Raw genomic sequence first — 25,334 nt, forward strand, 5'->3', positions numbered from 1 at the left:
CTCTTGACGCAACTCATAGTTTGGCTGTTGGCACAATCGATGGCCAAATGCTGTTAACTATTTAACTTGTTTTAACATCAATCTCTCCTGCCAGGTCGGGCCAATTTCTAATAAATATAGAAAGCAGAAGTCATTTCTCTTTCTTTTTTCCCCCCTCAGTCAGACATGTAGAATGTGGACAAAGTTCTCTGGGAATTTTCTGGTGCGGTTTTTTACGCTGTGTTGAATTTCAACTCTTTTCACAATCTTTGAGGGAGCGCTTAAAAGAGCACCCTCGGCCTCAGAAGGGCATCTTAAAAAGAAATAATTTCAAGACGCGGGGCACTAGAAATTCACAGCCTGCAACGCTGTTTTGCGGACTGTGCTGTAGCCTACGGTACTCAATGTACTCTGCCCCCCCCCCCCCCCCTCTCGCCTCCCCACAACCACCACCCCCCCCCCCACATCCAGTCCCTCCCCACTGGTACCCCCCATCCCTAACTCCCTCCTCCGGCTGGTCCACCCTCTAGCAGCCAGTGTGTGGCTGTCAGCGTGTCACCCCAGGGTGATGCCCCTCTCTCAGCCCCTCGGGGCCTTTTGACTCCGCAGCGCTCTGTGTTTGCCCAATCATTTGGGAGCCGGATACGGGTTTGAATTGTTAACTACAGCAGGTCAGCCTGTGCCCCACAACCCCCGGCCCTCGCCGCTCTCCCCCGACCTGCTGTTGACTCATCTCCATGGCGATGGGGGCAGGAATTTGTTTTCTCTCATGTGTCCGCTGCCAGCCAGCTCCCCGCTGCCCCCCCCCTGCCCCCCTGCCCCCCCGCGCTTCATCCTCTCCGCCTCCAAGCATCCAATCCAAAGGCAGGGAGGGAGTCACATGGTGCAAAGTGTTAGGGGTGCGTCCCGTCGAGTGGAGAGGTGCTGTCACTGGAGCTTTGCTGGGAAGGAAGGCCTTAGGGGGAAAATGTGTGTGATTTGTTTAGTTGGAAAGAGAGTTCAGTCGTCAATGATTTCCTGCCACACACACACACACACACACACACACACACACACACACACACATACACGCACGCGCGTCTTTCTGATCGTCCACACTAGAGCCAGACTGATACTGGATTTTTTGGGCTGATGCCAATACCAATATTAGGGAGTAAAAAAAAATCCAATATTGATGTATCGGCGGATATATATTATATCATTATATCACTGCAATATATATATATATATATATATATATATAGAGAGAGAGATAGATAGATAGATACTTGTGACAAAGATATGTAATGGAGGCAGGGTATTTTACAGTTGACCAATAAGCTTTATTGTCCAAAAACACAAATAGAACACACACGCACACACACACACACACACACACACACACACACACACACACACACACACACACACACACACACACACACACACACACACACACACACACATACAGTATATAACTTTACAGCAGCGCGAAATTGGTATCAGCCTGATATCGAAATATCTGTGATAGAGACACTGCGGAGCGTGTCATCATTCAGAAACCACGCCCAAAACCGGGGAAAACAGAAACCCCCCCTCCAATCCTGGCGTTCTCCTATGTCGCGTGCATGGTTGCGTGTTGCACAAAAAGATCGTATATACGGAAGATGAACACTCCAACTTACTTCCTTGACAGCTAGATCCACATTTTTCTTCTCGCCAATTCTCAATGGCTTCCTTGTTTTGCTCAGGAGTACAAAAAAACTTTAACTGGCGATTATTTACATTTGTTCTGTGCGCAGCCCACCACACAACAGCTTTTAGCTATGTTTAATTCAAGGAAAATGATGCTGGTCTATGGGAGTGAATGGAGCAATTTTCCCCGTGATGGGCGTGGCCTATTTCATGCAGTGCTAATAGGCCAATGTCGGCTGATAATATCAGTCAACCGATATATCGGTCGGGCTCTAATCCACACCCGTAGTCACAAACGCACCCGCACACACACACACACACACACACACACACACACACACACACACACACAGACAGATATGCACACTCAGTCAGGTTTTGAGAAGGCAACTTTGTGTGTGTCGGGGCAGGCAGGCCTCCATGCAGCTTATGATACTGTATGTTGCAATCTTTGTATACTGCTGAAAGCCTCCTCCTGCAGCCTGTGGTGGCCTTGCTTCAAATCAGTCAACTTCTGTTTATTTTTGCAGAGCAGTGGAATAAGCGAACCCCTAAACAAAGAGGGTCCTACCATATACATCATAGTCTTGTAGCAAAGTCCATTTCCACGCTTCACACAGCACAGAGCGATACACTGTCACAACGCTTCACATGAGGCCGTAACACAGCACAGAGCGATACACTGTCACATGACCTGTCACAGCGCTTCACATGAGGCTGTAACACAGCACAGAGCGATACACTGTCACATGACCTGTCACAGCGCTTCACATGAGGCTGTACCACAGCACAGAGCGATACACTGTCACATGACCTGTCACAGCGCTTCACATGAGGCTGTAACACAGCACAGAGCGATACACTGTCACATGACCTGTCACAGCGCTTCGCATGAGGCTGTAACACAGCACAGAGCGATACACTGTCACATGACCTGTCACAGCGCTTCGCATGAGGCTGTAACACAGCACAGAGCGATACACTGTCACATGACCTGTCACAGCGCTTCACATGAGGCTGTAACACAGCACAGAGCGATACACTGTCACATGACCTGTCACAGCGCTTCGCATGAGGCTGTAACACAGCACAGAGCGATACACTGTCACATGACCTGTCACAGCGCTTCGCATGAGACTGTAACACAGCACAGAGCGATACACTGTCACATGACCTGTCACAGCGCTTCACATGAGGCTGTAACACAGCACAGAGCGATACACTGTCACATGACCTGTCACAGCGCTTCACATGAGGCTGTAACACAGCACAGAGCGATACACTGTCACATGACCTGTCACAGCGCTTCACATGATGCTGTAACAACACAGCACAGAGCAATACACTGTCACATGACCTGTCACAGCGCTTCACATGATGCTGTAACAACACAGCACAGAGCAATACACTGTCACATGACCTGTCACAGCGCTTCACATGATGCCATAACACAGCACAGAGTGATACACTGTCATAACACTTCACATGATGCCATAACACAGCACAGAGCGATACACTGTCATAACACTTCACATGATGCCATAACACAGCACAGAGTGATACACTGTCACAATGCTTCACATGATGCCATAACACAGCACAGAGCGATACACTGTCATAACACTTCACATGATGCCATAACACAGCACAGAGTGCTTCACATGAGGCCATAACACAGCACAGAGCGATACACTGTCATAACGCTTCACATGATGCCATAACACAGCACAGAGCGATACACTGTCACAACGCTTCACATGAGGCCATAACACAGCACAGAGCGATACACTGTCACAATGCTTCACATGATGCCATAACACAGCACAGAGCGATACACTGTCATAACACTTCACATGATGCCATAACACAGCACAGAGTGATACACTGTCATAACACTTCACATGATGCCATAACACAGCACAGAGTGATACACTGTCATAACACTTCACATGATGCCATAACACAGCACAGAGTGATACACTGTCACAATGCTTCACATGATGCCATAACACAGCACAGAGCGATACACTGTCATAACACTTCACATGATGCCATAACACAGCACAGAGTGCTTCACATGAGGCCATAACACAGCACAGAGCGATACACTGTCATAACGCTTCACATGATGCCATAACACAGCACAGAGCGATACACTGTCACAACGCTTCACATGAGGCCATAACACAGCACAGAGCGATACACTGTCACAACGCTTCACATGAGGCCATAACACAGCACAGAGCGATACACTGTCACATGCTTCACATGACGCCGTAACACAGCACAGAGCGATACACTGTCACATCTCAAGTCTTGCATAATTCTTTAGTATTTATGGCTTGAACAATATCCAGAGACAAACAAGGATGTATACAGCAACCCAATCACCAGAATAAAACATTTGGCATGTCTCAAAAGAAGGGATATGTACAATAATATCAACATAAATTTGAAACAAAACAGCAGTTAATTTGAAAAACTTGCTGCCTGTGCAACATTAAACGCAAATTTAAAAAAACTTTGGTTATGTTTAGGCAAGTAAAACAACTTGGTTAGGTTTAGGCAAGTAAAACAACTTGGTTAGGTTTAGGTTAATCTCTCAAGACTGATTTTTGATTTGCATGAAAATCTGTCGGCATGGTCGAATAAACTCTGGTTAATAGCGTGATCGGTCAGTAAAATTAGCATAAAGGGGTGGGGCCATGCAAGTTGACTTCCTGTTTCCGTTGTTCAAATGTGCTTGCATCCCAAAGGTTTACATTTCATTTATTTTTAACTGAATTGCCAAATCTGGTTTAGGCAACAAAGCAACACCCTGGTTATGGTTAAAACTGAAAGTAAAACACAATGTGCCTCGTTCAGGACTTGAACATGCGATCTGCAGCTTGCAAGAAAGGGATGGTACAGGTCTGCCAAACCCACCCCTTCACCCTTAGTCGACGTACTTCAACATGAGACAGTCATTAGACTCTACGACGTGTATAACGTTAATAATATTCACATATCTAGAAACATGATATGCAACATATTTTGGGTCAGAGATGTTCATATTTTATATTTTACATTTCTGTGAATTCCAAAAACGTACAATGCAAACATTTGTGGCATAAAATTGTGGCATAAAACAAAACAAATAAACAAACAAACATTTTTTTTTTTATTGTGGCCACTGGGCTGTATACAGTGATTTTTGTCATAAGAAATGTGATGCGTCTCCCCGTGAGTTATTGTTTGATATAGTGCTGAGGTAAGCCTGGTCGCTCCACATCTCTACTAAAGGTCTTATTCCCATGGTTGTCTCAACTTATTGACTTACTGTTGAGTGTGGATGTGTGTGTGTGTGTGTGTGTGTGTGTGTGTGTGTGTGTGTGTGTGTGTGTGTGTGTGTGTGTCTGTGTGTGTGTGTCTGTGTGTCTGTGTGTGTGTGTGTGCGCATGTGCGCATGTGTGTGTGTGCGTGCACGTGGTGTGTGTGTTTGCCTCCACACACGCGTTATTAGCTCAGGGCAGGTGAGTGTTTGCCTACCTGTCTTCCTTTATGAGGTGAGTGTTTGCACAGGGAATGCACCACGTCCGATTTGTCATTGACTCTTATTGTTCAGCTCATCCAACTGGTGCCTTGAGCCTTGAGGTTGAGCTCTGCTGTGCCCTGGCAAGTGAGAAATATGTGCTTTTCTTCTCGCCTGCCCCCTCTCTTCCTCTCTCGCTCAGATGCTCTTGGATGAAAATGTGACTTGTTGGAAAAGTATTAAGAGATGGTAAACGCATTCCGAATGAGAACGCGAGGCCGCCCGGACCTGCATCGAGACAACCGAGCGGAGTGATTTATTGAACATCACACGTAGAGAAAGTCGACCGTCGCCCGTTTCAAAGAGTTTACAAAGGTTTTGATGGAAGCCAGGGTGCGAGCTTCGGGTCTCTGCTTCCCATCCGTAACTGCATAGACAGACTGCAATTACGCAACATGCAAAACTGATGTGAGAAAACTAAATACTGTGCGGTGATTCAATTGGAACGGAATGCCTATCCTAACCAGGCACTATCCTAACCAGGCACATCCTAACCAGGCACATCCTGCAGATATGGACTCTGTGACGAGCCACACTGGCTGTGTGGTGCTGAAGAAGCCTCACTGACCTCAGGACCAAGGTCTCTGGGTTAACCCCTCCCACCACACATGAGCGGTTAGCAGAGCCATTCCAAACGGCATGTGTGGGGTTTTATGCAGTTATTCCTAGCAAGTTTTAGTGTGAAATACAAAATTTACTGTTGCACAATATCTTAAATTGTGTTTTTGAGAGATTTATGGATGCGTGTAACCATTTATTTGTGTATGTATGCGTTTTGGTTGTCCATGTAAAAAAACAAAAAAGTACATATGTCTGTGTGTGTCTGCGTGTGTGTGTGTGTGTGTGTGTGTGTGTGTGTGTGTGTGTGTGTGTGTGTGTGTGTGTGTGTGTGTGTGTGTGTGTCTGTGTGTGTGTGTGTGTGTGTGTCTGCGTGTGTCTGTGTGTGTGTCTGCGTGTGTCTGTGTGTGTGTGTGTGTGTCTGTGTGTGTGTGTGTGTGTGTGTGTGTGTGTGTGTGTGTGTGTGTGTGTCTGTGTGTGTGTGTGTGTGTGTGTGTGTGTGTGTGTGTGCGTGCGTGCGTGCGTGTGTTTGTGCGGCTGCCGTCCTGTGCCACCATCTGGGTGGTCCTCACGGCTGGTTTGATGGTAATCCCCCTGTCCCATAAATCAGTGTCCGGGCTCGGGCCGGGAGCCGCGCTGTGTGACCACCGGAGCGAGGGGGCTCGGAGCGAGGGGGCTCGGAGGCACTAAGCCCAGACCCCCGGCTGACTGGCCCGACCCGGCCCGGCCCGGCCCAGCCCCGGCCCCGGCCCCGGCCACACGTCAGCTCTCCACACCACCTTTAAAATAACTCGTCACACATGACCGACCTTGCAAAACAGCCTCAACCCCACATACGGCTAACAATATAAGCCACGCTGAAAGCAGAGGGGCGTGCTCATAAACCCTGCTGGTGTTCTGTGCAGCACCGGAGCAGATACAGTTTCACCATGCATTTATAACCTGCACAGTAAAGACTGAGTGGGCATGATGTCATGACATCACAAATGTTTCCCTTACCGTTTGGGTTTTGCTCTCCCAACTTTTTCCAATATGCGGCATTATTTTTAGCTTGATAAAACCATCCTGATCATGTGACCTCACATTGTGTTTCGTTCTACGCATCAGCCCGCCCCCAGCGATTTCCAGAAATTGCCCGGGCCAATCAGGGACCTACCTCGTAGTTGACAACGTAGCTGGCCAATGAGGGATGTCGTTGGCAAAACGGTGGCTCCAGAAGCAATGGTAGGTAACGTTAACGATAGTAGAGTAAACAGCCATAAGTGCAGTTATTGCAGAAATAAACACACAACAAACAACAATTAAACAAGAACAAGAGTATGCACCACCGGAGTTTCTTGGCGGAAAAGACGTTTTCACCATTCCTCCATCTGGAATTGCATTGGAGTTGGCGACGCTGATTGGCTGAAGGAGTTGTCTGTCAAGGCAAGTACTCCCGCCCACTGAAATCGATTGTGGACGCCGGCTCGGAGTCCAGACTGATACATAGAGTGAAACAGAATGTGAGATGGTTTTTACCAGGCTACATTCTTCTTTTGCCATTTTAAAGATGATTCAAGTCAATTTGCTACCAATACAGTCTGTTTGTTCTGACTCAACCTTAAGTGACTTCAGCAAGCCGGTCAGTTCAAATGTAGTTTTTTTTGCCTGACTGAAAGTGCCCAGATGAAAGCCGTATCTTGGTCTTTGTAGGCCGTACAGTACACCTCTCTGTGAGGAAGAGGAGGCAGGATGAAGGCCCGTCCTGGCTGTCTGGCTGCTGTACAGCTCTCCGCTGGGCTTTTATCTGGGGAGATTGCTTGCAGCTCTTGGGGCCGGACCTGGCTCCCAGCCAGGGAGTGCACAGTCCTCAGACCTGTGGCATTAATAACCATAATGCTGTTTGGAATAATAACAGACAATTCTGCCCAACAGAGACACGTCGAGAGAGGAATACAAAAGGAGCCTAGATGAAAGGCAGGGAGGTAGGCGTAGGCTGCTCTCTCTCTCTCAGCGCTGTGGGAACTGATGGACTCTCTATCAGCATACTCCTGACTGGACCTTCTTTGCCGACAGTGACCCTCAGGTGCCACGATGCAGAAATGTAATTTGTTCTTTTGTCTGCCGGGGATCACAGAGGGAGAGAGAGAGCGCTGACTTATCTTTCCTTTCACTCAAACTAGTTTTTTTTCTTTGGCTCCCTCTTTTTCATTCTCTCTCCTTTTTTTTTTGTCTCCGTTGCCTTTCGCCGAGTGCAATTTAGTTTGATGAGCAGGTGGTCTTTTCTGAAGCTCACAGTGCTCTTGGCTTCCACCTCTGGCGTGTGGGGCTTTCACTTGGAGTCAGTCATGTAGGCCCGGATTAGAGGAGGTGGTGAAGGAGGAGGAAGGAGGAGGGAGGTGCAGTAAGAGTCTTGGTATGGGCGACCCCGACGCCCTGCAGTCAGGACCACGCGGAGCGCCGAGTGAAAGAGTTATTTTGTAGCTCGGTTCTCCCACATGGCTTTTGTGTGCGGGCTGCAGGGCCGTGGGTGAGGGTGTCCCCGGGCCCAGCAGGTAAAGCATTGTGCCTCCAGCACAGACTGGGCAGGCTGATAGTAGCCGTCTCGCCACTTTCCCCACCTTGTATCAGAAGAGTGGAGCCAAACAGAATAGGTGGATTAGAGCAAAGAGAAGACACACACACATATACACACTGGCTGAGATGAAGGCCCTCTGAGGGACCATCCACCCGAGTAGAACTTAGTGGAGCGTTTCCATCTGATGTCACCTAGACCACAAAAGAGTCAGGAGGAGAGATTGCGGGGAATGTTGCTGCATCTGCGTTTACCCCCTGGAAGCCCTTTTCTCCTCTTTGCCAACACTTTCCCCGGGAAAACCGACCGCGCGCGGGACTAAATTACAACCTGCTCTCACCGCATTACAGTATCTTTGATCGCAGTTTCATCGCATGCTGCTGCTAACGCACCCTGCTGCTACTGGAGGGAATTTATGAGCCGTGCGCGGCTTTATCTCCGTCCAGCATTCCTCTCTGCAGCAATGCTCTCCACGGTTACGCCTGACCAAACAATCAATATTTTGTCAATAATGTCACGCAGGTGTGTGCTCTGTTGCTGCTCTTTCCAGCGTTGACGGTCCCGTGTCATAAAACACGCTTCTGTCATGGGAGACGTCCGCTAAGACACGGAGCTGTCTCCGCTAGGATCAGGGGGTATGAGGTCTGGGCTGGAAATCAAAGCGGGGGGGGGGCGAGGGTGTTGGGTTGGACCCGTTCTGGGTTTCTCCTCCCAGTGTTTGTCATGGAGGTTTCACAAGTGGCTGCTTCCACTCGGACTGATGAACAGCGCGGGGATTGGATCCAGACCCTGCTGGTTGGAGCCGGAGCCCCGGGGGCCTGTAACCGCACACACCGGGAATGTTCGTCATTTGTTTGTTATTGGCAATATTTGCCCAGTCCTAATCCCTGGCCGGATTAGCGCTGATGTGTTCCGCGTCTTACCTCTTTCCACCAGCGCAGTCCCTGACATTTACATTAGCTCTGAAAAGTGTTTAAGTGTTGGTTTGTGCGTGGTGAGCCTGCGTGCACACAGGAGTGGCTAGTAACGCGTTACTTACAAGTAATGCACATGGGTAAAAAAAAAAAAAAGTATTTTTGAGGCTTTTTTTAAACAGTACTTCTACTCTTTACTCAAGTATATTTTGAGCAAGTAATCTACATTTGTCCACTCTGGGGCAGGGAAATGGAGAAACAGAAGGGTAGGTGAGGAAGAGAGGAGAGAGGAAGATATGGAGAGAGAGAGAGAGTGGGAGATATCCTTATTGTTTGATTAGCCTATACCTGCTCTAGCCTACTTCATAAAAAAAAGATTGATCAACAAGTGTTGTTGTTTTTGTTGTTGGTTTTTACACTGGCCTGCACACCCTCAAAAACATTCAAAAGGAAAGTAACTAGTACTTTTTCTTTTCTTTTTACTTTTACTTGCGTAGTTTTCTCAAATGGTAATTGTCGCTCTTACTCGAGTCATTTTTATGGGAGCAAATGTATACTCAAGTACTTTTACTTAGAGTATAGATTTTCAGTACTCTACTCACTCGCTGCGTGCACGTGCGTTTGCGTGTGCGTATAATGTGCCTGGCGTGTGCCATTTTGCTATGTGTCGTGTAGAGGGATGTTTGCAATCAAGTGAGCTTGACAGATATATCCCCTCTAACTGCGTCCCTTGTAACACTATGATCAGTGTCAATAGGAAAACTCTGCGGCTGATATTCTATCCGGTGCCAGGGCATCTTGCGCTGTGGCTGGAGGCGTGTTGGGATCTAATAATTCCGGACTCACGAAAGTGTTTTTTTTTCTTCTTCTTTCTCCCAAACGGAACACTCTGAGCCCTGTAGGAACCGATTAATCAAAGACCGTTGAATGTCAGCGCCGCGTCAGTGGAAGCGGAAACCGGGTGATGTCATGAAAGTGGGCAGAAAGTGGTCAAGGGTGGTGCTTACGTCTGCGTCCCGAGCGGAGCGACAGGATTGGCCGAGAGTCACCTGGAGCGGCGTCTACTGGTTAACTTGACCTTTCGGGAATTGATCCCGAACACTACATAAATCTGTTTTCAGTTTCAAAACACGACCACGCACATGCTCATTAACATGCCGCGCTCTCTCTCTCGCCCACACAGTGTTTTTGTGGGTGAGAGAGTGCTGCAAAACACTCACGCGGAACCCACCCACCCACGACGCACGCGTACGTACGCGTACGCGCACACACACACACACACAAACAGACGTGCGCTCACAAACGCTGTAAGAGTGACAGACGTATAGCATGTAATTATGATTATGTGTGTGGGCTATGAGGTCATGAGGTTGAGGATGGCCTCTTAAAGCTGTTTGGAATAGTTGACATAAACCTGTCTCAGACTCAGAGAGGATCCTATCTCATTAGATGGAGCCGTGGGTTACGGACATAACCGGCCGTGATTTATATGTGTACATGGAGAAAATCAGCTTGATCCAAACTCGGTAAACCCCCGATGGAGGAGTATACATCCCCCAAACCCCCTCACTCCAGACACTCATTCTGGGTGTGACCCCAGACCATAGACTGTAGGCCTATAAAAAATATGGACGTCATTGCAGCTCCTCAAAAGTGAAGCCAAAACATCTCAATCGCCCCCTTGTGGCTGGCTGCAGTCTTAAATCCCACCCCCCTCCATACTATTAGCAGAGGGGACATGAGCCAAACTAAAAAAAAATCAAAGTACACATCAGATAATATACTTCTTATCACGCTGATGTATGTTCAAGTGCTCCTTTTTCAGATCAGTTTCTTTTTAAATGGTTATTTGACGACGTCGACGTCGGACAGAGGCACGGCCCGGGGCTCAGCCCGACTCTACTGCGCAGACGTCAGAAAAGCAAGATGGCAGCTCGCTGAAACAAGATATTTTGGCTTCATTTTTGCGTAGCGGTAGGAAGCGGGGACGCGTCGTCCATATTTATATACAGTCACCGGCGGGTGTGTGAGTGACTGACAATACTGGGTGCTGGACAGAAAGAGAGGGTTGACTCACCGCACATGGAAGCTGTCCGGCTCAATCACAGCTGAGCTTCATGCGGTGGTGCTTAATTGCCGGCGTTTGCTAAGTGCCGATACGCTCCACTATGCATATCTGCCTCGGTGTCCCCTGCACCGTGTGCCTTTTAAAAGTGCCCTTTAATTGGCTGCACAGTCACAGTCTCCTGCTTTAACTGTCCCCTGTGGTACCTGAATGTGTCCCGCTTGACCCTGAAGACCCAGGGGGTGAACCCTGTGTTTGGCAACCAAAGACTAACCAGATTTCTAGCTGCCACCGGCAGCGCTATAGGTCGCTCGAGTCGGTCGCTCCACAAAGATGTCCCCACCCTTAGGCGGCCATGGAGGTTTGTGTTCATACCAACTCGGAACAGAGCGCGCTCCTTTCTAGCCTACTGTACCGTGCCTCGTCCTCCTTCCCATCCTCCTCCTCATCGCTCATGTCTACCGTCCCTCGTTGGTTTGTCCTCGAGGTCTTGCCTGCTTCGCGGGCTCACTCACAGACGCAGCTCACACTCTATGCAGGCTCACACGGCCTCGCCTGCTACGCGGGCTCACATACAGTACGCAGCTCGGCGGCTACGCCACCTCGACCGCAGCACAACTGTGCGCCGCAAGCCTCCCAATTGCCAATTGTGCACCGCGGATCCCTCTCCAATTATAGGGTGGTGAGATGGGGATTGTGTGTGTGTGTGTGTGTGTGTGTGTGTGGGTGTGGGTGTGTGCAGGATGGCAGAGTAGGGCATCCTGCATTTCCTGCTAATTCACTGTAGCTTATTACGAATTTGCGCTTTTTCTTCCTTCTTTCACTTTGCAACCTTTTCTTTTTTACGTTACCGCACCTTCATCTCTTCCGTTCTCCGGCCTTGGTTTCTGTCTTCAATTTTTAGCTTTGAAGGTGATTTCACGTTCAGAGGGGACACTGTTCCAGTGCCACTGAAAAGCCACATCCGCTCCGTTTCAACACCTTTTCATATCCCTTACGTAGCCAGTGTTTGTGCGAGTGTCTGCCAGCCCTCAGAGCCGGGGCCGGTTCTGTCAGCATGGGGGGACGTGCGTGCGTGCGTGCCTCCGCAGCCCCCCAAAGAAAGAGCTCAAATCTGGGCTTGCATGTATCGGGCCTCAGCCTAGCACCTTCTGATCCACCAGTCACTTCCACGCGGGGCTGCATCAGCAGTATTGAAAGACCTGAGAGCACTGTGATCCCACCATGGGGTGTATGGCTGTGGCTCCGCCTGCACTACTTTTTAATCCCCTTCCCTTTTAACCACAATGGGAAACATGTGCTTAGTGTGTGTCGGCTGCAGGCCCACCATGGCTGTGAGAGGCTGTTTACCTTCATTCTAAAACTAACATCTCACCGCTCCTGTGACCACTCCTGCTCACTCACCTCTCTCTCCCAGATTGGAAGAGGCGACAGCGGATTGTTTTCGGTGACTCTTTCTCTGTGTCAAACGAGAGGATGCTGACGCCATCACCGCTGTTTGCGGCTCAGTGGAATCGAATCGCCCTCCTAGCTTCTCACCTCGTAAAGTTGAACCCACAAGTGAGGGTATTTTTCCACACGATCTACACCCTGGGAGGAGGGTCGAGCTGTCTCATTTGTCTTTTTTTAAGAGCCCGCTTGCTGTAACTTTATTATCCTCGTCTCTCTATTTGCACTCTTCGTTGTAGTTTTGCTTCAGTGTGTATAGGCGCTGATAATTGCGCCTCGATGCTGCCTGCTGAGGGGGGATTAAGCAAAAATGAAAAGCTGAGCTTGTCAAAACCATCTCTCAAATCACCATAATCCCCCGTGTGGGATTTGATCCAGATGTGGGGACTACAAGCCATCGCTGGAGCCTTTTAACACCCAGAACGGAAGCCCAAGGTCCCGACTATGGTCCCTGTCCCTCAAGCTCTGTCCTGTTTCCAATGCTGAGACCGTTGTTCCTGTGCTGCTGTAACACAGAGAGGTGCAGCGGAGTGGTGTCAAACAGGAACCGGTGGCGGGGTGCCAACCCGGAGGACAGGAAATGCACTCCAGATGAAGATACTAGGTCGTGGTTTATTTTACCACTCTGTCTGTGTGTGTGTGTGTGTGTGTGTGTGTGTGTGTGTGTGTGTGTGTGTGTGTGTGTGTGTGTGTGTGTGTGTGTGTGTGTGCAGGTACACACATAATATACTATGTGGACAGCTTCTGTAGCATTTATTCTACATTGGTGGTAGGGCTGGGTATAATTTAAAAACGTATCATACCAGTACCACCAGTACCATTAACGTGATACTGATACCAAGGGAGTACTTTCATTCGATACTTTTCTTTGTAGCCATACTTTAGTACTTTTTAGTACTGGGTTATTTCGTCACTACCTTACAGGTATCGAGTAGCGATAACCCAGCCCTAAGTGGTGCGCGGTCTGAGGCTCTGCTGAGTCTGACTGGCCCCGGTGGCGCCGTGTGACCGTCACATCCTGTCCTCCAGGTGTGGCAGGTCAGGTGATCTGAGGGATGAGTGAGGTCTTCCTGCGGCAACGCCACCCCCCCCAGTCTGTCCTTTCCTGTCCTCTTATCTGAGCATATCCAGTGCAATCTAAACCAGGGCGCGGCCCCTCTGCCCCTCCTCCACTCCCCCAACTACCACCCCCCCATCTCTGCTCTTCTCAGATGTCACAGGTCTTGTGAAGAGAGAATGACCCAGTGAACGACCTTGAGCGGGGGGCTGACAGAGGCCCGACGCCCCACCTAGAGACCCCACTGCCTCTGCTGCCTGTCACCCGCCACCCTCTATAACCCTATACGCAGGTATGGCACCAGGCCAACAGGGTCACCCACCACCACCACCCTCCAACCTGCGTCTGGCACCAGGCCAACAGGGTCACCCACCACCACCCTCCAACCTGCGTCTGGCACCAGGCCAACAGGAGCACAACCAGATTGACACCAGATCTGTTTGAGGACTGGTTTAGTGATCGGTTCTCCAAGGTCGATAGAGAAGTCATTAAAGTTTCCTTGCAAAAGCTGTCAAGCCAAAATGAGATGCGGTTGTTGATTCTATCTGTGCTGCTTGTTGTTGGTTGGGCCGGGGGGACTTGCTGATTACCAGTGTGGAGCCTAATGTAGATCCTGTTAATGTACCTCCTCCAACTGTCTGCTTCTGATTAAGAGCCCAGTCCACCAGCAGCCAGCCAGCCAGCTTCTCCTGCATTCTGACTTGGAGAGAAAGACTGGGAGCAAAGACAGAGTGGCTGTACATCATGGCTGCAAGACTTCTCACCAAAGCTATGTAACGTGTAGAAGTGTTCAGAACCAAGCAAGCAGTGTGACGGTGTTTGTGTGTTCATCACAATAATGACAATGGAAACCCACTCACTCACCACACCACACCACTCAACTCACCCACCCACTCACTCACCCACCACACCACTCACTCACCCACTCACCACACCACCCACCCACCCACTCACTCAACCACCCACTCACCCACCCACTCACTAACCACCCACCCACTCATTCACTCCCTCACCCACCCACCCATCCACCCACCCACCCACTCAACCACCCACTCACTACACCACCTACCCACCCACCCACTCACCCACCCACCCACTCACTAACCACTCACCCACCCACTCACCCACCCACCCACCCACTCACTCACTCACCCACTCACTCACTCACTCACAATGGAGTAATCAAGCAAGCTCAAAATGAAATCAGATTGAAAATGTTTCATTGGCAAATTTGCCGCTCAGTTAAGCAGAGGAAACCGACGTGATTTCTCCTGCTGAAACACATCAGCTCTTGGTAACCTGAATAGGACTTGAATCATTTGTGAATCATCTATCATTTGCGTAGCCGCCAAACACAATATAAACATGTTTCCACACGCGCTCATTCCTGCCAAGCAGCAGTCGAGCCCACTGAAAGGAAGCTTATCGCAGCCCAACGATGATTTTCTCCGACAGAGGAATCAGCTTTTGTCTTGTTGTTGTGTTGTGTTGCGTTGTGTTGTGTTGTGTTGTGTTCATCACTCACTCACAGTATACATTATATACTATACATACTGTAAGCTATATGTAGATACATATTGTGAGTCAGTCATTTCTTGGGTAGGCTGATATGGGGCGGTTTGCATACATTTACAGAGACGAGAGTTTTGTGGGACAAAATCTGATTAGGCGTTGCACGTCCGTGTGTGTGCGTGCGCGTGCGTGTGTGTGCGTGCGTGCGTGTGCGTGCGTGTGTGTGTGCATGTGTGCGAGTGTGTGCGTGGACTTGAGCCCCGAGCTCTAAGTGTGTGTGGACTTGTAGACCTCGGCTCAGAGATGTAATCTGATTTGCAGAAGTGAACGGGTCGTTTCACATGACTGCTTTAAAGGAGGACTGGCGCAGGGTTGTGCCAGTGTCCCCGAGTGGCGAACGCGCACGTGTGCAAGTGCGTGCCCGTGCGCGCGCGTGTGTGTGCATGCACGTACGTGTGTACGTGTGTGTGTGCATGCACGTACGTGTGTGCGTGTGTGCGTGTGTGTGTGTGTGTGTGTGTGTGTGTGTGTGTGTGTGCACCAGCTTGGGTGTGCAGTTACGACTATTTGTTTGTTTACGAGAGGGCACGCTAGTAATATGAGCATTTGTTAGTGTAGCCCTCTAAACAGTAGAAATATTTGTGTTTGTAAAGGTGTTGAAGTTTGCTGTGTGGTCTCACAAAGCAGCATGATGCAGTTATTCAGTTGTTCTTGGTGGTAAATCCGATTTATTTGGGAAAGGTTACATGAAAGTACAGGGCGCCGCTAATTAGCGGCCCATTACACATCTGGAAAAAAGTAGGGCCCGGGTTTGAGACTCTGATGCTGGTTTTGTTTGCGACTTTCTGTTTACACATCTCTTATAATCAGAGCTTTATTTTGAACTAATGGACCATCAGAAATTATATCAAATAATTGAAATCATCCTATAGCCCCGGCCCTGCAAGGATCAAATCCCCCCGAAAGCTCTGCCTCCCAATCCTCTCTGCTTTTTTAACCTTGTTTGTTGATGTTTTTCGGGGTGGGGATTCGCAGTTGTTTTTTCGGAGCTGGACGCGGTCCATCATGTGATTTTCATTGGAGAGTGGCCGGAGGAGACGACCACAGTAATAGCCAGTAAGCGTGTGTGTGTGTGTGTGTGTGTGTGCGCGCGTGTGTGCGCGTGTGTGTGTGTGTGTGCGTGCATGTGTGTGTGTGTGTGTCATCTGGCCTTATGAACAAAATGCAGGTTGTTTTCCATCTGGGGGATTATCAGCTGTGGTCATCACATACACAAGTGGAAGAGAGTAGAGGCCCTCGGAGATGACGTTTGCAAACATGTGTGCGCATTCGCTTGTGTCCACATGTGTGCTTGTTTATGTGTAGCCATGTACAGTGTATACGACACTTGACACCATAAGAAACCCAAACGTATGAGTTGTGTGTACGATCTCCCACTGAACCAACCCGGTTCACTTGTCAAATACTGCTGTTGGGTCAGGAAGCCTTGCCGTTAGTATGCCGATGAGAAACGTAGCCTTTCTGGTCAGAAATCCACATTGGGGGGCGTTAGGGCGAGGCGAGCGCTAGTCGCGTGTGTTTAGTCGAGTCGTGACGACAGTACCCTGTCTCGTCAGACATCGACGTTGGCGGCGAGGCGCCCTCCAGCGGTCTTGAACGTAACCAGCGTCTGATGGTGAAGTAGGTCGCTGGGTAGTCTCGCAGTAGCCAGCACTAGATACCATACATCTATGTCTGCAACACAACTCTTGAAAAGTGGTTAACGCCCGTCCCCCAAGACAAAAAAGAGACATGACAGACATATGAATTGACCAACCACCAGAGTTGGGAAATCACAAATACTTTGTTACTGTACCTAAGTAGGATTTTCAGGTATCTGTACTATACTGAGTATTTATTTTTCTGAAAACCTCTTACTTTTACTCCCTACATTTTCACATAAATATCTGTACTTTCTACTCCTTACATTTTCAACAGGCTAGTTACTTTCGTTTTAATGCACAACAGAGAAAAACAATGTAACATAGTAGATCTGTCTCTCTCTCGTCGCAAATCCAAAACAAGACACGGAGTCTAAATAAGGCATGCCCGATGATGTCACAAATAAATCACTGACGATGTCAACAGTGATGTCACTTAAGCAATTGCATCATGTCGAGTATGATGTCATCAGTGAGTGATGTCACCAGTGAGTGATTCATCAGTGATGTCACTCGAGCAATTGTGATGTCATCAGTGAGTGATATCTTCAGTGATGTCACTCGAGTAATTGTGATGTCATCAGTGAGTGATGTCATCAATCACTCATCATGTTATTATGATGTAATAATGTTATGATGTCATGTTACGATGTCATAATGTCCCACATTCAGTCTTCTGTATGATACAAGTGTGGTACAGTGACAGATCTGAAGGAATGGCTGCTCAAGCAGGCCATGAAGACATGCGGCTCCACAATGCCGCCCGGGCAGGAGACCTGGACAAACTGAGGAGCCTGCTGCAGGAAGTCCACTTCAGAAGGCAGATCAATGAGCGGTGTTTTTATTGGTTTAGGTGGACCCCTCTGGGGCACGCAGCCTACTGGGGTCATGCTCCCTGTGTGGACTACTTGATCACCCAGGGAGCACAGGTAGACCTAGCTGATGAGGAGGACTGCACGCCTCTCAAGTGTGCCATGTTCCACCGTCACCTGGACTGTGTCCGGATCCTCCTTGAAGCTGGTGCTGACCCCTACAGAAGCATACGTGGCTCATGCACCCCGGTCTACTCAGCTGCCCGGTTTGGAAGGCTGGAGATACTGCAGGAACTCATCATGTACCGTGCTGCTGTTCCTGTTGACTTAGACACTGTTCACACCCTCAAGAGGTTTCCTCTCTACGTCAGTGCTGAACGCAACCACCTGGACTGCTTCCGCCTGCTGCTCCAGGCCGCTGGCGTTCTGACCCGTGACGTGGCTTCTCTCCTGCTGGAGGTGGTGCTGCATAACAGGTGCAACACGGCCTTCGTCCAGCTGCTGCTGGACCACGGCGCTGACCCAGCCCTGGTGACCACAGGGCAGCCACACCTGGAGGAATGGGCGGATCCCGAGGCTCTCATGGTCTTTATGGAGGCCAAGAGATGTCCTCGCAGTCTGGCCCACGTGTGTCGGATCCGGACCCGCCAAGCGCTGGGCACACATCGCCTGAATCAAGTCCACTCTCTACCACTAACACAAGTGATGAAGGACTTTGTGCTCCACCAAACCTGACTCGACGATTGAAGGGAGTCAGTTTATTTATTATAATAAATAATTGGTGCGATAATTGGAGTGTGTCCACGTGTGCTCGGTTCATCGTCTCCAGAGTCCCCACCCCAGAATTGAGCGCACAGAAATGCCATGATTTATCTTAATATGACGTGAGGTTCAGTTATTGTAGCTTTGCACCGAAACAGCCGGGAGAAATACTTTTTATATATATACTTTATTACATTTCAGATCCTGTCACTTTTTTTTTTTACTTTTACTTGATTAAACAAGTACTTGAAAAAGTGGTACCACACGCATTATAAAGTGACTGCAAGGGACCGACCAAAGGTCAGTATTTGACCAGTTGGAAGTGAGAATGTTTTGACGAGAGGATGCTGTGTGTGTTTGTGTGTGTGTGCGTGCGTGCGTGCGTGCGTGCGTGCGTGCGTGCGTGCGTGTGTCTCCGGTGTTTGCCGGCGTGTTTTCTCACTGTAGAAGGCTCATAAGAAGGAGGATGCGGCGGTCAGGAGGCTGTGATCCCATCGGGCAGCAGCAGGGGGGGCAGCTTTTCATAAGGCAGTAATCTCGGCACACAAAGGGGCGTCCGATATTAGAGAGAGCCCCCCCCCCCCCCCCCCCCCCCGCCCCGAGCTAATCAAGACCCGACCAGCTCTTCCCTCGGCTCGCCAGCCCCTCTAAACATGACCTCATCTGGAGGCTTAGCCTAGCCGCATGCAGCTCCAGCCTGCTGGCGTACATGATAACTCACTTACCTCAGTACGATAGCTAGGGAAAAACACACAGAAATATAAGACGGGATTTAAAAGAAATGGGACCAGCACACCACTACCTATGGTGCCTGGTGCCAGGGCAAGGTATTTTAAAAGGGAGAGAGGAAAGAAAGAATCATTTTACCATGTCCTCCAGAAACTCTGGGAAGCAATTTGCCGGTATTCAGTTTCTCTCCCCGCCGTCCTGTTATTGCTGTTTTCCCCTCAACTCCTGGAGCCCCAGACCTGAAAGGAGGTTCTTAAGTTAAGGCTTTGTGTCACTTGGAAACAGTGCATTTGTTGCCACGGTGACGGGTCCTGGGACAGTGAAACTCAGAGCCAGGGAGCACCTTTGTTTGTGATTGGGGTAAAGAGGGCCCTGAGCTGTCATTGGTCCAGAGAGCACAGCTTCAGTCGAGGGGGTAATTAAAAGCCACGTCGTCAGTGTATTAAGAAACTCGCAAGTCTCTTGATTTGATGTTAACCTGCTAACCTTATAAGGCCAGCAGCACACCAAGTAATGATGTTAACCTGCTAACCTTATAAAGCCAGCAGCACACCAAGTAATGGTCCGATGGAAAAGCAACTTTTAAGTACTTCCATTCTCCTGGGCTGCCAGGTACTAGTTGTGTTGCGCTGAAAGCTTAGATTTACATTTAAGAATAGGGTGGGGTGATCTATGTGGCTAGTCCAAGTTTGACTTATTAAATGTTCTGTTACCATATCCTGGATGAGGACAGAGCCATGTGGTCATCAGATTGTATTTGGCCCGGCAAGGGCCCTTCAAAAGAACACTTTCAACACAACACACATGAGCAGGATTACAGCACAAAACACTTTAATAGAGTCGTCACTATACTATAATTTCTAATTTCGATATCGATACCCAGGGAAAATCTCAATACTTGATGATACCATTTTCGATACCACGGAGAGGGGGATGACAACAACACATCAAGAGACATAAAAATACGCAAAGACAGGCGGACAGACGCACGCTTCTTCATAATCTAGGCCCGATAAAACTAATTTGCATAAATTTGCACTTACACAGCAGATTGCCCCTGCGCTAGTCATCAGCCTATCAGAACAATGATACCAATGATAAGGAGGGGAAAATCACTAGTATGTTTGATTTTTTATTAAGAAAAAAACACTGCTGGTTGGTATCGATACCTGTTGCAAATGAGTATTGCATCCGTTTCAATTTTTTCTATCGATCCTTATCAATACTATCAGTACTTTGAAAACCTTACACTTTATGTGAAAAAATAAAAGTAGAGGCAATCAGAGGAATGCATCAGTGAAAAAACAGAGGAATGAACTACATGTACAGTATTTGTGTTTGAAGAAATGTTCATGCTGAAGATGTCGAGGAGGATTGCAGAATTGAACTAAATTCAGTTTGATTCCTCCCATTATTTTTGCTACTTTTGTGTTAACTCTTGTATGAGCTCTAGTGTAAATCTCTCCCCATCCTTCATGTCTTTCAGGTGAGCTCAGGTGAGCCCAGAGAAGAAGCTGAGTAATGGAAAGACGATCAGGAGAGATTCCACAGGTACGAATGACTCATTTCTCACTTTATCTTCACTGGGTGGAATATATGACCACACACACATACAGTACGGTAGTGCAATCCAATGCGGACACTACAGGATATATAAACAACCTGTATGGTGAGCTCGCTGATAGCAGGTAGCAGCGCCGCGGTAGCTCGTAGCTCACATGTACACGAGACGTGATCGGGGCTGGTGGCGCCGGCGCAGTGCCCATGATCTTGGCTCTTTTTCTTCTTTTGGTGTAACTCCAGTCATGACAGCACGGTAAAGAATGCAACGGCACAGAGATATCACTTCAAACACGCCCTTCTCCGGGGAGCCTCAGATCCTTTCAATGGATTGAATGAAGATATGCTTTGATGGCCCACCCCAGAGTCGGTGGCCTTCAAAGGGACCTGTTGATGGCAGCGTGCGGGGCAGCCAGCACGGCTGAATGAAAGGTGTGGTGTCGGGGGGGGGGGGGGGGGGGACGCGCAGAGAGAATGAGCCGTACTGTATACGTGCTCCTCTCTGGGTAGCCGACCGTGGGGTGTTCTCCGTTCTCGGGTCAAACATGGTTGACCCCAACATGAGTCGTCGTTTCTCTGAAGAATGTAGGCCTACATTATCTCCTCCCCCCCCACATACTACCTGGTTTCTGTCCTCTCTCTCTCTCTCTCAGTAAATGAAGGGGAACTGTGTGTGTGTGTGTGTGTGTGGATGGCATTGTGCCAGCAGACAGGTAGATGTGCTGATGAGGGAGGGCGATATAGGGGGCTGGCCTCTGCCTCAGCCCCAGGGCGCAGGCAGGCAGGCAGGGACTCACGGGCAGGTTGGGGCCTGGTTCCTGCTGTACTGGCCCTGCTCCAAGCTGAGGCATAGGAGAGAAACGTGGGAAGGAATGGGCTCCAATGGGGGGACCGAGGGAGAGATAGAGGAAGGCAGGTACGCCGAAGGTCGGTGGGAGGTGAGGCTGGAAAAGCACACACACACACACAACATACAGCCTAAAAGTCGGGGGGGAGAGAAAGGGCGTTTTCGGACCAAACCGTTCCGGGGACTTCCTGAGAGGAACTTCAACTGCCCGCTGGGGAGCTCCCCTGGGAACTGCCTTCAAGGGCTTTTTTTCTGTTTGCATTGGCAACGCCGATAGCAACACTGACATCAAGTAAGCCGGTTAGCATATGCTAACCGCTACTAGTAGCTTCACAGCAAAGCAAGCGAGAGTTCACGGGGGATTGATACTACTTTGACTAACAATTAGCTAGCTAACGTTAGCTTACAAAAAAAATGATATTACCACCTCGGGGCATTTCTAGAAGTTCAAATAATCTAAACAACTAAAGGTTCCTCTTGAACAGTATGTGCTGCAAAAGTACCTGAAGTAGGAGCAAAAAAAAAGTCCTTCAAACGGCATTCTAAGAAATACTATGGTTTTTCAAACACAACAAAAAGGGGAGGAGTCCCTCCAACTGTTCTTAGAAGTATGAACAAGTTCCTCCAGTCCGAAAACGCTGAATAAAAATAGAGCGCGTGTAGTGAGATTGAAGTGAGAAGAAGGGAGAATTTTTGAGGGAACAAGCACAGACACAGTAGAGAGCTGCTAGCTTAGGCCAGGAAGCAAGATGGAGAGACAGAGGCTGATCATGTGAGGGCCCAGCCAGGGGAGGAGAGGAGAGGAGAGGAGAGGAGAGGAGAGGAGAGGAGAGGAGAGGAGAGGAGAGGAGAGGAGAGGAGAGGAGAGGGGAGGAGGCGTCAGACACTGAGGCCATGCCCCGTACGGTGCAGTGGTGGAACGTGACTGCTGGCAGGTAAGCCGCGAGCTCAGCGTGCAGACAGGCAGAAAGCAGATGAGGAACATTGATGGATGACTCCTCATCCTCTGACACGTTGTTCCTTCCCTGTGGGCTATGACGGGCCGGTCCCGCCCACTTTGCTGCCATGACAACCCCCGGGGGGGTTGAGTGCACGGTGTGTGCGGGGGCAGACAGCATGATGTCATGTTGCGGGAGGCTGTTTGGAGGGTTGTTTTGTATGTGTGTGTGTGTGTGTGTGTGCAGGTACAGCAAGGTGCATGTTATCAGGTGGCCACCTACCTGCACTACCTCACCTTGGGGATGTTTTCGGCTTTTGTTTGGAAACAAATCCAGCGATAGCAACAGCTGATGCCTTTTGGTCCAAATCACCGTCGGGGAAAAGATGATCTTACACGGTGTGCTCTCATAATACAATGATATATCGTGCAGATAATTCGTCCAGCTGTCTTTTTGGAAATAAAACCATTTCCTCTTTCGTGTTCTCCATTAACCGTTCACACACTATATACCCTGAGAGCGATATTCCATTCTCTGATTGGCAGACCTTCTTTAAATCATTTAAATGAGACGTATCTCTCTAATCAGGATTTTCCCCCGTACTACCGCACCGGTGCATGCTGCTAGCTCCAGCTGCGCCGCGGTGATTCGTATCCATCGCGCTGGAAGCAGCACGCGCACACACCCCCACACACGCACACTGCCTTGATCTCGCCACCACTAGTAATGTGATAATTGTGTCCCGTGGACCAGGTCCTGGATGGTTCATCTGCACCTTTTTGACATCACTTTTGATTCCTCGAGCCTCTGGATGGAAAGTTTCTGAAAGCAACCAGATCTGCTCTGCTAGAGTGATCAGCATGGCTCCATGTCTCGATCGATTTTGTCTGCTCCATGAATCTCACGGTTATGTGAGGCGAACGTCTTTCGTTTGAACTCAAAGCGCTGATTTGTAGCATTTTTTTGTTTAAATGTAGCAAGAGAAGATAATCTACTTCCAGGTATCTGAATATGTGAAACATATTGGAGGTTCAAGCTTTTTAGTAAATAGACTATTTGGACTCAAGTCAATCATTAGTGCCTTTATTGTGTTTCTAGGAATGGAGAGGGCCATACTAAACCCTGGACTGGACTCGGGATCAGCATCCGCTGCAGCAGATGTCTGCTCCTGGCATGGCTACTGACAGCACGGGCTGCGTCGTTAACGATCTCGCTCGCAGGATCAAACGCCAACAACTTGGACTCAGAAGTTTGTGACATAAACTCAGTGGGACTGTGGAGTATATTCCCCCTATATGGAACAGCTCCGCCAAACCCCGACTGGAGAGCCACACTATATGGAAAAGTCAAGCTACATTTACTGAAGCTAATGGATCGACATATTGTTTCACTTTGTTGTAATTTTTGTTGGAGGGTACTAAATTGAACTTGAAATGGATTAACATTTTCCAATATATACACGTGCTTTCTATAATATGCAATGTTGAGTTTGTTTTTTGCTGCTCTAGTTGTTCTCTAGTTGTGCCTCTCTCCTCTCTCTGTTGTTCTGAATGGAGTCTCAACACGCACTGGAAATGTAAACGGAAAATGAAGGGATGTTATTTATTTTGATTCCTACTGTTATTTTATTATACAGGCAGCATGAGAAATAAACAGACACTGCATTAACTTTGCCTTGTAGAATCTTCTGACCTCCATCACAAAGAAACCATTGTCATCGTGCTGCTGATGACGAGTGTAAATCCACAGCGATTCCATTGACATTGCATTGCGTTACTGTGACATATTGGCAGTCAATGTTAACCTAACTTAATGAATCCTGTCAAAGGAGTTGATTCGTGTTGATTTATATCTCCATAACTTGTGTTGTGTCTGACTGGAGATCCAGGTTAGAAGACATGATAACAAATAATAAGTCTGCACTCTGTTTCTTCCGTCAGATCCAACAGATTGCTAAATGATAACATAGCTTCATGACATACTTTCTCATGTGCCAGCGTTTGCGTGTCTGACGCCATTGTTTGTCACAATACCAGTTAATCCAGTATGTGGCGGTGATGTTTGTACTATCAGGGGACTATCAGGGATGATATCACCCTGTTCTCTTCCTCAGTAATGAGAAGCTGACTAATGTTGAACTTTAAAATGAAAATGGAAACATTTGACATTTCAAGAGGACATGAAACATGTAATCATATGACTCGAGTTCATTTGCATTTCAACAACAAAAAAAGACAGGACACTGCTTTCAAGTCGCAAATGCACCTAGATTTGCTAGCACATTTCCCCTTTTCGCCAACTAGGGCGCTGCTTGATGACATCACTAGGTTGACTGCAGTACAGTACAGTACAGTGGAGTACAGGCTACTTAAGTGTTCGTATCAAGTATTTTGAATTCTAACAGGCTCACAGCATATGCTGTTGTGTTTCTGACTTGGATTGTGGTTGTTTTGATTTATCAAAACGTTCAAAATGCTCACTATACTGTACAGCCACCGTAGTTGGCAAAAAGCTGAAATGTTGTTCATCTTTCTAGCGAATCTAGTTAGATTTCAGACTTGAAATCAGTGTTCTGTCTTGTCTGAGGTGAAATGCAAATGAGCTAGAGTCATATGATCAAATGTGTCATGTCCTCTTTAAAGGTTGATAAAGG

The 25,334-nt window shown here is 48.5% G+C and overlaps 1 long non-coding RNA gene across 1 annotated transcript in view; it reads left to right on the forward strand.

Moving 5' to 3' along the window:
* LOC310787694 overlaps positions 1–24,343 on the forward strand; it is an 83,286-nt gene extending 58,943 nt beyond the window's left edge. Inside the window, exons 3-4 of the long non-coding RNA XR_014553271.1 lie at positions 20,823–20,887; positions 23,780–24,343. This is a non-coding gene — a long non-coding RNA (uncharacterized lncRNA). The remainder of the gene's footprint in view (positions 1–20,822; positions 20,888–23,779) is intronic.
* The last annotated feature ends 991 nt before the right edge of the window (positions 24,344–25,334 follow it).

The sequence above is a fragment of the Poromitra crassiceps genome, assembly GCF_964638095.1.
Source record: "Poromitra crassiceps genome assembly, chromosome: 13".
NCBI classification, from domain to species: Eukaryota; Metazoa; Chordata; class Actinopteri; order Beryciformes; family Melamphaidae; genus Poromitra; species Poromitra crassiceps.